This window comes from Somniosus microcephalus, chromosome 10 (assembly GCF_052327205.1).
Source record: "Somniosus microcephalus isolate GS21.2 chromosome 10, FLI_Smic_1.0, whole genome shotgun sequence".
Lineage (NCBI taxonomy): Eukaryota > Metazoa > Chordata > Chondrichthyes > Squaliformes > Somniosidae > Somniosus > Somniosus microcephalus.
This window is the reverse complement of record NC_140996.1, coordinates 52,129,026-52,144,273: the sequence shown is the minus strand read 5'-3', so window position 1 is coordinate 52,144,273 and position 15,248 is coordinate 52,129,026.

Genomic DNA, 15,248 nt, shown 5'->3' with positions numbered 1-15,248 from the left:
AATTTTATTGCATAAGAAAAAATATCAAATCAAATGCAAGCAGATAGGAGAGTACATGGGAGGGAAAAACACAAGCAAATCATAATGACACAATACTAACTAAGGCAAATGCAGGCATCTTATACTCTACAAAAATCATCATGAAATAAGGAAACACACGGAACATCGAGGGACAACAACTCATGTTAATTGTACCCTTAAATCCACCCCCTTATTAAACCTATCTAGATCTGATTGTGAAGGGCCAGAAACATGCTCACCAATCCCACTAGGAAGTGCAAGGTTTTGAAATCGAATCTGTGTTTGGTCCTTTCAGGCGTTTCGTCTCCACGTGGATCGTGGAGCCCCTGCGAGCTGCGCCACACCTCTCTCCTGAGGTGGGGGGTCGGAGGCGGCTGGACACCGGTGGGCCTGGATGTCGGCGGGGTCAAGGATCGTCGGCTCGACCCTGGTCAGAGGAGCCTTGGGCTGGCTCCCATCACTTCTTCAGTTTGTTTTTATCTCCTCTCCTTCCAACTGGGGTGGCTGGAAGGTTTCTTCTCTTGGGGTTTTATTTTTTTGTTTCTTCTCCCAAGTTGGGTCGATGGCCTCTCGTTCCGGCAATGGCCCGGGGATGGTCGATGATCTCCCGATGTGTTTCCCCGGGGCGGGACGTCGGCTTCGAGACGGCCTTCTTGATGTTGGCTTGGTTCTTCTTCCTCCTCCGAGTGCCTGCTTCTTCTTCTGAGTGTTCGGATTCAAGCTTCTCTCAACTGCCGAAAAGTCTTCCAGATATACCTTTCTCCCAGAAGCTTCCATCTCCCGCCCAAAATCAGGTTAGTCTTTGTTTAACTTTTGGCGGGCTGGGAGCACAGCGGGGTAGTTTTTATATTTAAAATGTTCTCGATGGCCGGTAAAGGCCCATCTCTGGTCTGGAATGGCCTTCATTGTTTTTAATGTCCTGCTGATCTCGTTATCTAGTCCTGGGTGCTGTTCTCATGAATATGAAATTGTCCCCTTTAGTCTGGGTCAACATTTAGATGGCCTCTCTCTCCAGGCCGATCTTGATTGGATCTGCATCTAATCCATATGCATACGTGTGGGTCTGGTTTCGTTCTCTCAGAAACGGCTTCCAGAACTTGCTGTGGGTTGAATCCACAAAGCTGTCTGAGGTTGTGCAGAAACCATTTTAAAATGTCCCAATAAGCTGGTCACATGGTATGGCGGCCATTTTGTATGCCCCTTTTTCTGGGCTTCTTTTAAAACAGTCTTTAAAATCACGGCCTCTTCTGCCATTTGACCCTTATTAATATAAAGTCCAATTTTGCGAATCCTACACCCCTTCATGAGTTTATTGGCCTTTCCCACCTGAAATACAAGGCCTGCAGTGTAGGGGCACGTAATGATATCTGGTGGAATGACATGCCCTGGGACCGCCCAAGGACCAGAACGTCCACGGCAATCACAGGACTGGATGAAGATTGAATTTAGGAAGTCTGAATTTTTTTTCTTCCTCTCCCTCCCCAGCCAATCTGAAGGCCTCGGGCCTTCTGATCACTGCTCTCCATGATGACAAGTGCAGCAACCCTGAGGTCTACAAATCATACCTGTTGGGACTTCAGCAGGTATCCATTGTGGAAAAGCAGTCTTAATGGGGGGGAATATTAACCTCAGAAAATGGGTGGGTTGAGGGCATGGGGGTAGTTAAATTGTTAAAAATGGGATTACTGACCTGAACCCACCTCCAACTAGCCCACTTCTGGTTTTAACAGAGGCGGGGCGGGGGGCTGGATAGAGGTGGGCGAACAACCCACTCCAAGGAGGCGGGACGTCAATTTAAATATTATAATGAGGCTGGAATCCTCTTTATTAACCTGCATTTTGTTTTTAACTGCGTGTGGATGGGTTTACACAATTCACAAAACCTGGCAGTTACAGCAAGGCGGGGATTGCTGGATCCAGGAGGTAAGCACCTTTTTTTACCTACCTACTGGATCCAGGGTCCCTGCGTAACCCACCCCTAGCGATTAGAGACCCCCTCACAAGGTCTCCGATCACCCCCCCAGGCCTCCCCCCTTCCCCCCATCCTTCCACCGGCCTGATCCCCGATCCCTGACCACCACCACCGTGCCCCCATCCCGATCCTTTTAACGGCCCGATCTCCGATCCCTGGCCGACACTCAGCCCACCCCCCTGATTTTTTAACGGCATGGCCTGATTCATCCCTCCCTCCTCTGTGCGGCCTAGCGCCGCAGGCTTACCCGCCCACAGCCTGCCAGCCAGCCTCTCAGTCAGGCTGGCTGCGGGCGGGAAACTGAGGCCTCGCACGCAAATCATGCCCTGCCGTTAAATTCAGCAGGGCCTTTGGAAAACCCGGCCTTCTGATCTTCCCGACCATCAGCAATTCAGTAAATTGATTTGTGAGTATGGTTTTCACATAATTGAGTCTATGTACCTCTCTCAATCTCTCTCTCTCTCTCTGTCTTCTTGACTCTGGGGATTTTACCAGTCATTACATCTACCCCTTCCCTTTCCCCCCCCCCTTTCCTTTTGTTTCTCTCTCACACCTGGCAGCTATCTTTTGCCCTGCCAGTACACTTTACACCTAATCACAGCCTATTACCATCTCGTCTAGCTTCTAATCTCTTTTACTTCTTTTGGTTCTTTTATTCTTTTGTCCGATCGCAGCCCTGCCTTCGATCTAGTTCCTTTTCTCTCCAGTTTTGAAGAAGGGTCACCACCAAACGTATCTTCCCCTCCCCTCCCCTTTCAGCATTCCGCAGGGACCGCTCTCTCCGAGACACCCTAGTCCACTCCTCTATCACCCCAAACAGCCCTTCCCCTTCGCCTGGCACCTTCCCGTGCAAGCGGAGGAGATGTAACACCTGCCCCTATACCTCCCCCCTCCCCACTGTCCAGGGCCCCAAACACCCCTTCCAGGTGAAACAGCGATTTACTTGTACTTCTCGCAATCTAGTATACTGTATTCGCTGCTCACGATGCGGTCTCCTCTACATTGGGGAGACCAAACGCAGATTGGGTGACCGCTTTGCGGAACACCTCCGTTCAGTCCGTAAGGGTGACCCTGAGCTTCCGGTCGCCTGTCATTTCAATTCACCGCTCCATTCCCACTCGGACCTCACCGTCCTTGGCCTCTTGTACTGTTCCACGGAAGCTCAACGTAAACTCGAGGAACAGCACCTCATCTTCCGATTAGGCACTCTGCAGCCTTCCGGTCTCAATATTGAGTTCAACAATTTCAGATCATAACCTCGGCCCCTATTTCATTTTCACTTATATTTTTCCACTCCTTTCCTTTCCCCCCCCCCTTTCCTTTTGTTTCTCTCTCACACCTGGCAGCTATCTTTTGCCCTGCCAGTACACTTTACACCTAATCACAGCCTATTACCATCTCGTCTAGCTTCTAATCTCTTTTACTTCTTTTGGTTCTTTTATTCTTTTGTCCGATCGCAGCCCTGCCTTCGATCTAGTTCCTTTTCTCTCCAGTTTTGAAGAAGGGTCAAACCCGAAACGTCAACTCAAATTTCTCTCCACGGATGTTGCCTGACTTGCTGAGTTTTTCCAGCATTTTCTGTTGTTACCCCTTTCATTACTTCATGTTCCTCTGCTCCTTTAATTTGATCTATTAACATCAACATTTAATGACATTAACAACTCTAACAACATTCCTGTGGCTCCAAAATAATAGGGCAAATCTTGTGAGGAGAGGCTCCCAGAGCACAGCCTTTCTTCGACATGTATGCTGATTGGAAATCAAGGCCAAAGAAGTGGGAGTGCTGAGAATCGAGCATGACAACCACTAAGCCTATTTCTTGAATCTGCACTCCCATCGGTCAGGCTCTGTGCCAATATCCTCACATCACAAAATCTACCCTAATGTGCCTACAGTATGTCATTTTCCACAACAAAGTCATTCTCGCATTTCTATCTTTTCCTGCACGATTTCTGCGACCCGCTCATCAATTATTCTTCTTGTCTAATTTTCACTCTGAAGTTAGTTAATGTAGATAAATGATGTTTTTATGTTAGCTTCTTGAGTACCAATCCTCCTTGAGATGAAGCAGATGAGTGGATTGGATTGACTAAACCACCTAAATTATGTTTGATTGATGATTTAAATTATTTCATCTGGAAAAAAGTTTGCAAAGCTTTTTTGTTGTCGGTAAAATATTGCACTTATGAGTCATTGATGTTGATGAATTAGCAAATTAGTCAGCATCAACCACTCCTAGGTACATTATTTTGCAAATTCTGTTGGGGTAGTACTTTATAGACATGATTCCGCTCAGAGTATTGCTATTTTCCAATGCTTGGGGGAGGGAGGCTTGTAGTCGAAAGGAAGTTGATGGGCGAAGGGTTAATTCATGCTGATGTTAAGTGGAATTGGAAAAATATTTGGCAGAAAACAGGTTAGAATCGGAGGTTTGAAGCAGGGGTGTGCTGCGAGAGGAAGGATGGTGATGGAAGCAGCATTTCATGGTTATGAAGGGGAAAAGAATGTATGAGACATGAAGAGAATGGGAGAGTCTTGGAGATGTGGAGAAAATGGAAGAATCTCAGACAGAAAGAGGGCAGCTGGATCTCAGGAACCAGTGGTTAAGTAAGGCAGGAATGGTCCAGTACGACATTCCACCTCTTTGAAGACCCAATTCACACTCTGCTGCTCAAGTCTCAACTCCCAATCTAGTGCATCATGATCTGTTGATTCAGATCAGGATACACTACATTCTGGGTTAATTAAAATTAGCGGTTCTTCACCAGTTACAAGTGTGGCGGTCAGTTTGGCTTGCAGGCCACTTCACTTAAGACAGTGGCCCGTATTTTCCGATTGCAGGCCTCCCGTGGGCGGAGGCTTGTGATCTGGAAAAATCTGTGCCGTTACCTAAGCGCTCCCAGGACGCAGACGCTTCCGCTCCTGGGACTCACCAAACTTGAAGTGTGCAGCGCCCACGTATCCCTGAGGCGCATGTAGTTCGCAGCGTCCCTGAGATCGTGTGGGCCATGGGGAGCCAATCACAGAAGGGAATCTCCCTTCATATATTTGACAGGAAGACCTGTTAAATATATGAATGGAAATCAATGAATAATCATAGTAAAACTTTAAATAATTTTTTTTTTAAAACATCACATTTTTAAAATGACTTGAAATTACAATAAATTAAGTATATTACACAAAAATTTAATTTTTTGAAAAAACTAGTTAATGTTTTTATGGGGCTAAAAATAAACTTACCTTTTTTTAAAGTATTTTTAAATGATAAATCGGTGAAATTTAAAAAAAAACTTTTTTTCAACTCTTATCCTGATAAAAGCAGGTTTTTACCAGGCATAAGAATTGTAAGGGTTTTCTGCGGGTGGAGGGTCTCCAAAAAACAGAACTATCCGCCCGCAGAGGCCCTTTTCCAGGGCAGCCAGAGGATCTGTCAAGAGGATCCTTGACAGAGCGGAAATGCCGGTTTTCAGCGCATGCACTGTGCATGCCTGAAACTGGCATTTCCGATGTCCCTATGGGTGGGTACACAGCGCGTACCGACCCGTAGGGATCGGAATATCCGGGCCAATATTGGCTATCATATTTCCTTCATCGGGATAAATCATTTTGACCCCAAATATTACTATAATTGTGTAAATCATAGTGATGAGGTGAATATTTAATTTTATGTCTCCAAACCAAGACAAAGCATTAGAATCGATTAATAGAACCTTAGAACGACATAGCACAGAGGGAGGGCATTCGACCCATCGTGCCCATGCTGCCTCTTTGGTAGAGCTATCCAATTAATCCCACTCTCCCCTCTGTGATAATTATCACTGGCTCCCCTATTTGTCTTGTTATGCTTCTCACTTTACCCCTCATAGAGTAAACTATGTGTAAGTATGCTGCTGCTGTTGTACAATATTTGAATATGGCATATTAACAGTGGCAGTTTAAGCTACAATGTTATTTCACTATGTGATAAGTTAAGTGCCAAATGAGGTGTGAATTTAAAAAGGAACTGAGATAGTTTATAAAAATACCTAGAGATATATCATAGAGAAGATGAGAACATGAATATTATCAGAAACTTTCCCATCACTTGAGAGAGAGTTAAAATATGTTTGCCTTTATAGTGCGTAACATGAGCTACTGTGCTTCATTTACCTCCTGAAGAGATGACATGATGTTGCTGCTCAATCTCGCAGTCTTAGTAAATTTGACAGTTGCCTAATCAAGCATTTTTGACAGCAGCAACAAATAAAACTTGACATTGTTTGACTGCAGGGGGAAAAATACATTTTCTAACAAAATAAAGAACAATTCTTGCAGTTATCTTTGCCAAGCTGATAGAATATTTTTTCTAATAAAATATGCCTGACTCATTCAGAGAGAGATTTTCACTCCGGGAAGGCTCAGTTGAAAATAATGAAACCATCACATCACACAATGTGGTGCAGGTATCACACACCAGTCCCATGTGACCGAAATGCAACCAGGTGTCAACCTACTGCTTGCTTAGGAACAAAAATCAACTCATAAAATATTTTAAGTACAAACATTTATCAATCTACTAATTAATGTTTAAATAGGTACAAAATAGCTTGCAGTAAAACAAAAATGACTTAAAATAGTAAACATATTGGGCCGAATGTAGCGGTAAAAGTTAACGGTGAGGCTAACGGCGTTAACCCTGCTTAAAGTGTACAGCAACTTCCAGCGACCGCACACGTGCAGTTAAATGCGTACACCATGAAGCTGCTGTCCAAGATACTCTGCTCCTTCACAAGCTGTAATATAATGGTATCTCGCCATCTGACTCACAATTGAAATACATGGAACAGCGTGAAGTTGCTGTACTTACCTGACATATATACACTAAACTCAGCAGGAAAAGTTAGGGTCTGTCCAGTCCAGTGTAAGTACCCTTTTAATAGTGTGAAGAGTTTTAATTACTGCCAAACAACCTCTCTGGCACTGAAAATTGACTTTTACAAGCATGGAGTCTCACTCCTTCAGATTTGAAGTCTTGTTAGAATTTTTTTTTAATGTAAATAGCGTTGTGTAGGAATGTTTAGTTCCTATCAAGAGACTGAGGTCAACTCAGGCGATCAAACAAACGATGTTCAATGAAAAACTAACAGAGTTTAACAACAAAATGCAAGAGAACTACATATACAGGTCTAGTCAGTTCGGAGGCTCCACGAGGGCTACTAGGGCGGTCCCGTGGTTGGTGGCATGATGTCATCACATTTTTCCCGCCGGTGGGGATCACGTGATGAACGACGTGACGTCATCATGTTTGCCCGCGCTCTTAAAGGGACCGCGCTCTGTACATGCAAACAGTAAAAACAAAGATACAGACTCAGGCTGTAGCTAACATATTGTTAAAGGGAATTATATACAGTTGGTCTGAGTCCCTTAGTGGCTCTGCCACATGCAGCCCCCCAGAATTGTCTTTAACAGAAAAAGTGAAATGGCGAGGAGGCCTGACAAGCCTGTCAGAGCGACTTCTGTATGTTTGAAGTGGGAGCTGTTGGACGGCGGGCGGGTTGGCGGACAGTTGCGCTTGATCTGGCACGGTGACTGTAGGCAGTCAGCCATGTTTAGGCAGCTGTGCGGTCTCGACCGGGCGGTCAAGGTCCAGGTGAGCCGGCTTCAACCGGTCAACCAAAATGTGGTCCGGTTTACCCCCGATGTCCAACGAGAACGTTTTGTCTCCCGGCTCTAGCACGCGGAAAGGACTAGTGTAAGAGGCCTTGAGCGGATCCCGATGAGCGTCGTTGCAGATGAACACAAATTCTGCGTTCTTCAGCTCTGCTGGGACGTGGGAGCTTTGAAAGCCGTGATTTGACGTTGGTACTGGTGCAAAACACCTGGCAGCCTCCTGGTGGCTGATGAGTTGCTTGGATGCGGACCATGACTCTGTTGGAGTCAGAAGGAAATCTCCTGGCACGCGGAGCAGCTGGCCATAGACAAGCTCTGCCGAGGACGAGCGAAGATCTTCCTTGGGTGCCGTGCGAAGACCCAACATGACGCATGGTAATCTGTCCACCCAACCAGCGCCTTGGAGGCTGGCCCTCAGTGCGGCTTTGAGCGATCTGTGAAATCGAACGCACAGGCCGTTCGCCTGTGGGTGGTAGGCTGTCGTGCGATGTAGCTTGATGCCGAGCCCTTGAGCCACTGCGTTCCTGAGCTCAGAGGAAAACTGCGGCCCATGATCGGAAGAGATGTCCGCCGGTACCCCGAAACAGGCGACCCAAGAGGAGATGAATGCCCTGGCTACATCCGCAGAAGTGGTGGATGACAAAGGAACTGCCTCTGGCCATCTAGTGGTGTGGTCCACCATCGTAAGAAGACGATTAAACCTGTGCAAAGGTGGAAGTGGCCCCACTAGGTCCACATGCACGTGATCGAACTTACGTTCCGGAACAGCGAAGGTGGCCAATGGAGCCTTGACGTGAGGCTGCACCTTGGCTTTTTGGCAGACCACGCAGGTGTTGGCCCAGTCGCAGACATCCATGTGCATGCCCCGCCACATGAACTTGGACGACATCAGCCATTGCGAGGCCTTCATGCCCGGGTGTGACAACCCGTGTATGGCGTCAAAGACTTTTCGGCGCCAGGCAACCGGCACGATAGGGCGAGGATCTCCTACGGAGACATCGCAAAGTAGTGTGCTGCCCGCGGCATGGAATTGGATGTCGTCCGCTTGGAGGCTGGAGGGGCTGGTCCGGTAAGCTTGCACCTCTGGATCCGAGGCTTGATCTGCAGCCATGAGGGCATAGTCAATGCTGAGCTGGACTGCATGAACGGTCGCATGGGAGGGGCAATCTGCCACCAGGTTGTCCTTACCAGCCACGTGCTGAATGTCAGTGGTGAACTCCGAAATAAACGTAAGGTGACGTTGTTGTTGGGCTGACCACGGTTCGGCGGTCTTGGCCATGGCGAACGTCAGGGGCTTATGGTCAATGAAAGCAGTGAAGGGACGTCCTTCCAGCAAGAACTGGAAATGGCGGATGGCCAGGAAAAGAGCTAGCAACTCCCGGTCAAAAGTACTTTATTTTCGCTCGTTGCACCGTATTTGACAGCTGAAGAATGCCAGCGGTTGCCACGTACCATTTACCCACTGTTCTTGTACTGCGCCGATGGCGTAGTCTGATGCGTCGGTGGTGAGGGCGATGGTGGCACCTGGCAGCGGGTGCGCCAGCATGGTCGTGTTGGCGAGGGCGCCTTTCGTGTCCACTAACGCCCGGTCCATGTCGACCGTCCAGCAAACCGGATCCTTGCCAGACTTGCCCTTGAGGGCCTCGTACAGGGGCTGCATGAGCAGAGCTGCCTTGGGCATGAAGCGGTGATAAAAATTTACCATCCCGAGGAACTCCTGCAGGGCCTTGATGGCCTGCGGGCGCAGAAAGGACGTCACTGCCGCTACCTTTGCTTGTAAATGCACTGCTCCCTCCGGTGTAATGCGATGCCCCAGGAAATCGATGTGCGGTAGTCCCAACTGACACTTGGCCTGGTTGAGAATCAGGCCATGTTGGCTGAGGCGACGATAGAGACTGCGCAAGTGCGCAATGTGTTCCTCCTTGTTCCGACTGGCCACGAGGATGTCATCTAAATAGACGAAAATGAATTTGAGGTCCCGCAGCACAGAGTCCATGAGACGCTGGAAGGCCTGGGCAGCGTTCTTCAAACCAAAGGGCATCTGCAGGAATTCAAACAGGCCGAATGGGGTGATGACTGCAGTCTTCTGCACGTTCTGCGGGTGTACCGGGACCTGGTGGTATCCTCGGACCAGATCCACCTTTGAAAACACGGTGTTCCCAGCCAAATGGGCAGAGGAATCCTGAATGTGGGGCATCGGGTATCGATCAGGAATGGTAGCGTCGTTAAGCCGTCGATAGTCGCCGCATGGCCGCCATCCGCCACCATGTTTCGGTACAATGTGGAGAGGCGAAGACCAGGGACTATTGGACTGGCAAATTATTCCTAGGCGTTCCATCGTAGCGAACTCCGCCTTCGCGACCGCCAGTTTGCCGGGTTCAAGGCACCGGCCCGCGCGTGGACCGGGGGGCCGGTAGTAGTGATGTGGTGTTCCACACCATGCTTCGTGGCCATAGAGGAGAACGTAGGCCTGGTCAGGTCCGGAAATTCTCCGAGCAGGCGAGTGAACTTGTCTGGAGTTGGGAAAGCGCAGGAGACGGTGCACGACATGGTGTTGCCCCGGTGACAGGGAATGGAGTGAAACGTGGCCGCATTGACCAGCCACCGGTTCCGCACATCGACCAGGAGGCCGTTGGCGCACAGGAAATCCGCGCCGAGGATGGCTTGTGAAACCCTGGCCGTAACAAATTCCCAAACAAATCACTGGCCGCCGAAACACACCCGGACCCGCTGTTTGCCGAAGGTCCGGATAGCACCGCCATTAGCCGCTTCGAGTGAGATACCGTGCCTCCCAGATTGAACATCCATAGTTAACGCGGGAATAATGCTGCACTGTGCGCCGGTGTCGCATAGGAATTGTCGACCAGAGATGGAATCGGTGATGAACAACAGCTTGCCAGAATTTCCGATTGCCATCGCAGCCACGGGGCACCCGTCAGACCCGCTCTTCTGTTGCCGGGGTTGCAGTTGGAGATTTTTTTTTTATTAGGAGCGAAGTTGCAGGGAGGGCGGCAACATTGGGCTTTCGCGCAAAACCGCGCATGGTAGAAGCACAGCACCGCAGGTTGAGGGGCTGGGGCGGTGCCTGTGGGGGATGGTCGCCTCGTGGCAGCGCAGTACTGCTGCATCACCGCAAAAATTTTATCTGCTTCAGCTGCAAGCTCAGCGCAGTCTGTGTCTTCGGATCGGGCCAGGGAAGCCTGTACCTGCTCCGATAGCTGACTGAGGAATAGCTCCCTGAAGAGGAAGCATTACGGTTCAGAGCCAAGTAGCATGAGCATTTGGCTCATGAGTTCCGATGACTTGGAGTCCCTGAGGCCAGGCATAGCGAGCAGTCGGCGGGCGCGCTCCGACTTCGTGAGCCCGAAGACCTGCAGCAACCGTGCCTTGATCGTTTCATACTTGCCGTCGTCCGGGGGGCTTTCAAGCAGGCTGATGATCCGCGAGGCGGTGGAGCAGTCAAGCGCGGAGACCACGTAAAAGTAACGGGTCTGATCCGCAACAATGTTTCGTAGTGTGAACTGGGCTTCGACCTGGATGAACCACGAGGCCGCTTGTTTTTCCCAGAATTGCGGTAGCTTCAATGCAACGGCGTTTGTTTCCATGCTTCGCTCCTTCTGCGAAAAACACTTGCAAAAGTCGGGGTCACCAATGTAGGAATGTCTAGTTCCTATCAAGATACTGAGGTCGACTCAGGCGATCAAACAAATGATGTTTAATGAGAAACTAACAGAGTTTAACAACAAAATGCAAGAGAACTACGTATACAGGTCTAGTCAGTTCAGAGGCTCCACGAGGACTGCTAGGGCGGTCCCGTGGTTGGCGTCATGACGTCATCACGTTTTTCCCGCCAGTGGGGGATCACGTGATGAACGACGTTTGCCTGTGCTCTTAAAGGGACCGTGCTCTGTACATGCAAACAGTAAAATCAAAGATACAGACTCAGGCTGTAGCTAACATATTGTTAAAAGGAATTATATACAGTTGGTCTGAGTCCCTTAGTGACTCCGCCACAGTTGTTTATAACTTTTTCTTTTAGTCTATTTTATCTCTCTCTCTTAATCCAATCTTTCTTTCTCTCTCTTTCTTTTGCTTTTTATACCTGATTTGACATTGAATTTCTTGGTTCAGACTCTGCGTTGCTCAAGAACATAGGAACAGGAGGAGTCCATTTAGCCCCTCGAGCCTGTTCTGCCATTCAATGAGATCATGGCTAATCTGTGACCTAACTGTCTTTTCTGCATATCCCCTAATACCTTTGGTTAAAAAAATCTATCAATCAACAATTAACAATTGATCTAGCAACAACTGCTTTTTGTGGAAGAGTGTTCCAAACTTCTAACACCTTTTGTGTGTGGAAGTGTTTCCTAACTTCACTCCTGAAAGGCCTGGCTCTAATTTATAGGCCTATGTCCCCTAGTCCGAGACTCCCCATCCAGTGGAAATAGTTTCTCTCTATCTACCCTATCAGTTTGTCTTAATATCTTGAAAGCTTAGAGTGAATCACCCCTTAACCGTTTAAATTCCAGGGAATACAACTATAGGGGGAGAAATTCGTTATAGCCCCGGATTGGATGCAAACTTTTGAAAAGTTAGAGATTTAGCACCAGGCGTTAATGATTCAGAATGCACGCAAAATTAAGTGTTAGCGCTCAAAGCAAGGACTGGAACATTAAATCAAGCGTGAATGACCTAGTTCAGTGGCATTACTCTCAAAAGCACTGGTCTAGGCAGCGGTGGTCAAGGGGGTCGTTCGGCCCGACTGCCTGCTTCTCTTCCGCGGCCACATTCATGCCCGGGTGGCCCTGGAGATGGAGCACACGGTGTCCGCCGGCACGCTCAAGGCTTTCCGTGGCCGGTGGGCACCGCAGGGACTGGAGTGCATCGTCACCCTGGCCAATCAAATTTTAATTTAATTTGTTAAGTTTCATTTAAGGTATTTTTGTTAAGTTACAGTTTATTTTTTCATGGGTTGCCCAAAGGAGTACACTCAAATTGCTAAGCAATTTCAGGTGCAGTCCGATCACTAGTCATCATTGCCACAGGCTCTTGCCAGTTCTTAAGGGGGAAGTTCAATCATGCTGCAGAACCTCATTCTCAGCATTGCTGGTTCTGTAGCTGTCTCAGCAAGCAGCAGAAGGCCAAGGAGAAGGAACTGGACCACTGAAGGAGGGGTCATTATGGAAGATCAACAGCCCAGGGACAGAGCTCGCAGATTCTGTGACCAAGCATTAGAGGCGTTGGTCTTCGCTGGGGAGAGACGGAGGGCGGTGCTGTAACCGACAAGTGGCAGGAGGCCCTCGCCGCAAGTCTTCCATGCCATGTGGATGGAGGTAGCCCAGCAGGTCTTGGGCAGCACTGTGGTCCCCAGGACTCACACACAGTGCAGGAAGAAATTTAACAACCTCACTCAGGTGGTCAGGGTGAGTGAATGCTTCAACAAATACTACATACAGTACCACCATCTGAACCACAGTCTGCACACACTGCCCAAAGCACCACACCCCCAGTACTCACCCACCAACAATCTCTTACCTAACAACATTCACACCCACATCTCACACCTTGCAAACAGTGACAGCTATTCAACTATAGAAGGCACATCTCCCAGACACATTGCTCCACACTCACTCACATACTTTCCTCTCTCTTGCAGGCCAAGGTGGCTCACAACAGGAGGGAGCAGGAGCGCACAGGCAGGGGACAACCTCACACCCAACCACTGTCTGAGCTGGAGGAAAGAGTGCTGAACGTTATTGGGTGACAGGTGGTAGGTGTAGTGCATGTACCTTTAAGAGAGAATGACTTTTACAGCTCCTGTATACTGTAGTACCGGCAGTGACCACACCTGTATATAAGCCTTGAGCATGCCTCTGTACTGTCAGTCTTGAGACTACCCTACTCCAGTAAACACCTGTTGATTGTTAAGTTACAGCCTCCGTGTAGTTATTGGAAAACATCATACTTTAAGAATCATGGATTCAACAGTGGCGATGAGGTCGATTCGAATCTACCTGCAACTCTGCATTTCCCTTCAAGGATTCACTCCGGGAGGGCGGTGGAAGAAAGTCGAGGCCCAAAGCATGGGCGTCGACCACGAGCAACCGCCCAGTCATCCGGCAGAGAGTGAACATCGCAGGGGAGGCTGTTGAGAGCCGGGCTTGGTTCCCCAGCCACAACGATGCAGCAACAGACTGGCAACAGGTACAGCGCAGACCCTTCCCGGACAGCGGCGGCTGGAGCCGACCGACAGCAGAGAAAAAGCCGAGCAGCGTCGATGGGGTAAGAGAGAGGGTGAAGCGCACAGGGCGCAGCCAGGGGTTGAAAACCGAGCGTCGTCGAGGAAAAACAAAACAGAGAGAGAGAGGTTAAAGCAGCAGCCGGGTTCAGGACCGTGCGACGGCAATGGGAAAGGCGCACAGGAGAACACGCAGAACACAGCCAGGGCTCAAGGGCTGAACCGTGTCCGCAGGGAGAAGAAGGGAGAGCACGGGAGACGCCATTGAGCTGCGGAGAAGAAGGGAGAGCGCGGGAGACGCCATTTTAGAAGCCGCAGCGGAGAAGAAGGGCGAGCGCGGGAAGAAAGAAAAGCGCGGGAGACGCCATTTTGTGCCAGCGGAGAAGAAGGGAGAGCGCGGGAGACGCCATTTTAGACAGTTAAATCACACTCAGAGATGCCGAAGAGGGGCAGTATCACTGCGTTCGACAATGAAGTCAAAGATTGGGCGACATATGTGGAACGCATTGAGGTGTACTGCAGGGCGAATGAAGTGCCAAATGCTAAGAAAGCACTGGTTTTGTTAAATTCCATGGGTGCAGAAACTTATGGCTTACTGCGAAACCTAATAACCCCAGAGAAGCCAGTGGATAAGAATTTCGAAAACATAGTGGAAATCCTACAGGACCACTTAAACCCCACACCGCTGCTGATAGCAGAAAGATTTAAGTTCCACAAAAGGAACCAGCATAAAGACAAAAGTAATGCTGAGTACTTAACGGGACTGCGCAAGCTATCGAAACACTGCCAGCTTGGAGTGGGACTAGCAGATACGTTAAGGGACAAGTTTGTGTGTGGGCTTCAAAGTGAAGGAACCCAGAAAAGGCTTCTATCAGAAAAGGATCTTATGCTGGACAAGGCTTTCAGCATGGCAGTATCACACAAAGCAGCCGCACGGGGCGCTGCAGAGATACAATGGAGACCGCAAGAATATGGCACCAACGAAATGTCATATGGAGCAGGGAAGTGTTATCGCTGCGGCAGAACAACACACAACCAGAAGGATTGTTGGTTCAAGGACCAAGTGTGCAGACAGTGTGGAAAAGCAGGACTCATAGCAAGAGTCTGCAGGTCAGGGAAGAAAACCAGCAGCAAGAAATCTCCACAGTAGAAGTACAAAAAGATACATAAGGTGATGGACAGCAGTTCAAATGAACAGAAAAGTGATACAGACTCCAGAAGCAAGGAGCTGGGTTGTCTGAAATTACATAAGGTAATCAAAATGGAGGATCACCAGACTACCTGGGTCACACTCAAGATAGATGGAGTCCAAGTGAAAATGGAATTGGACACTGGATCAGCCCTAACATTCATAAACCAAAGGGACTA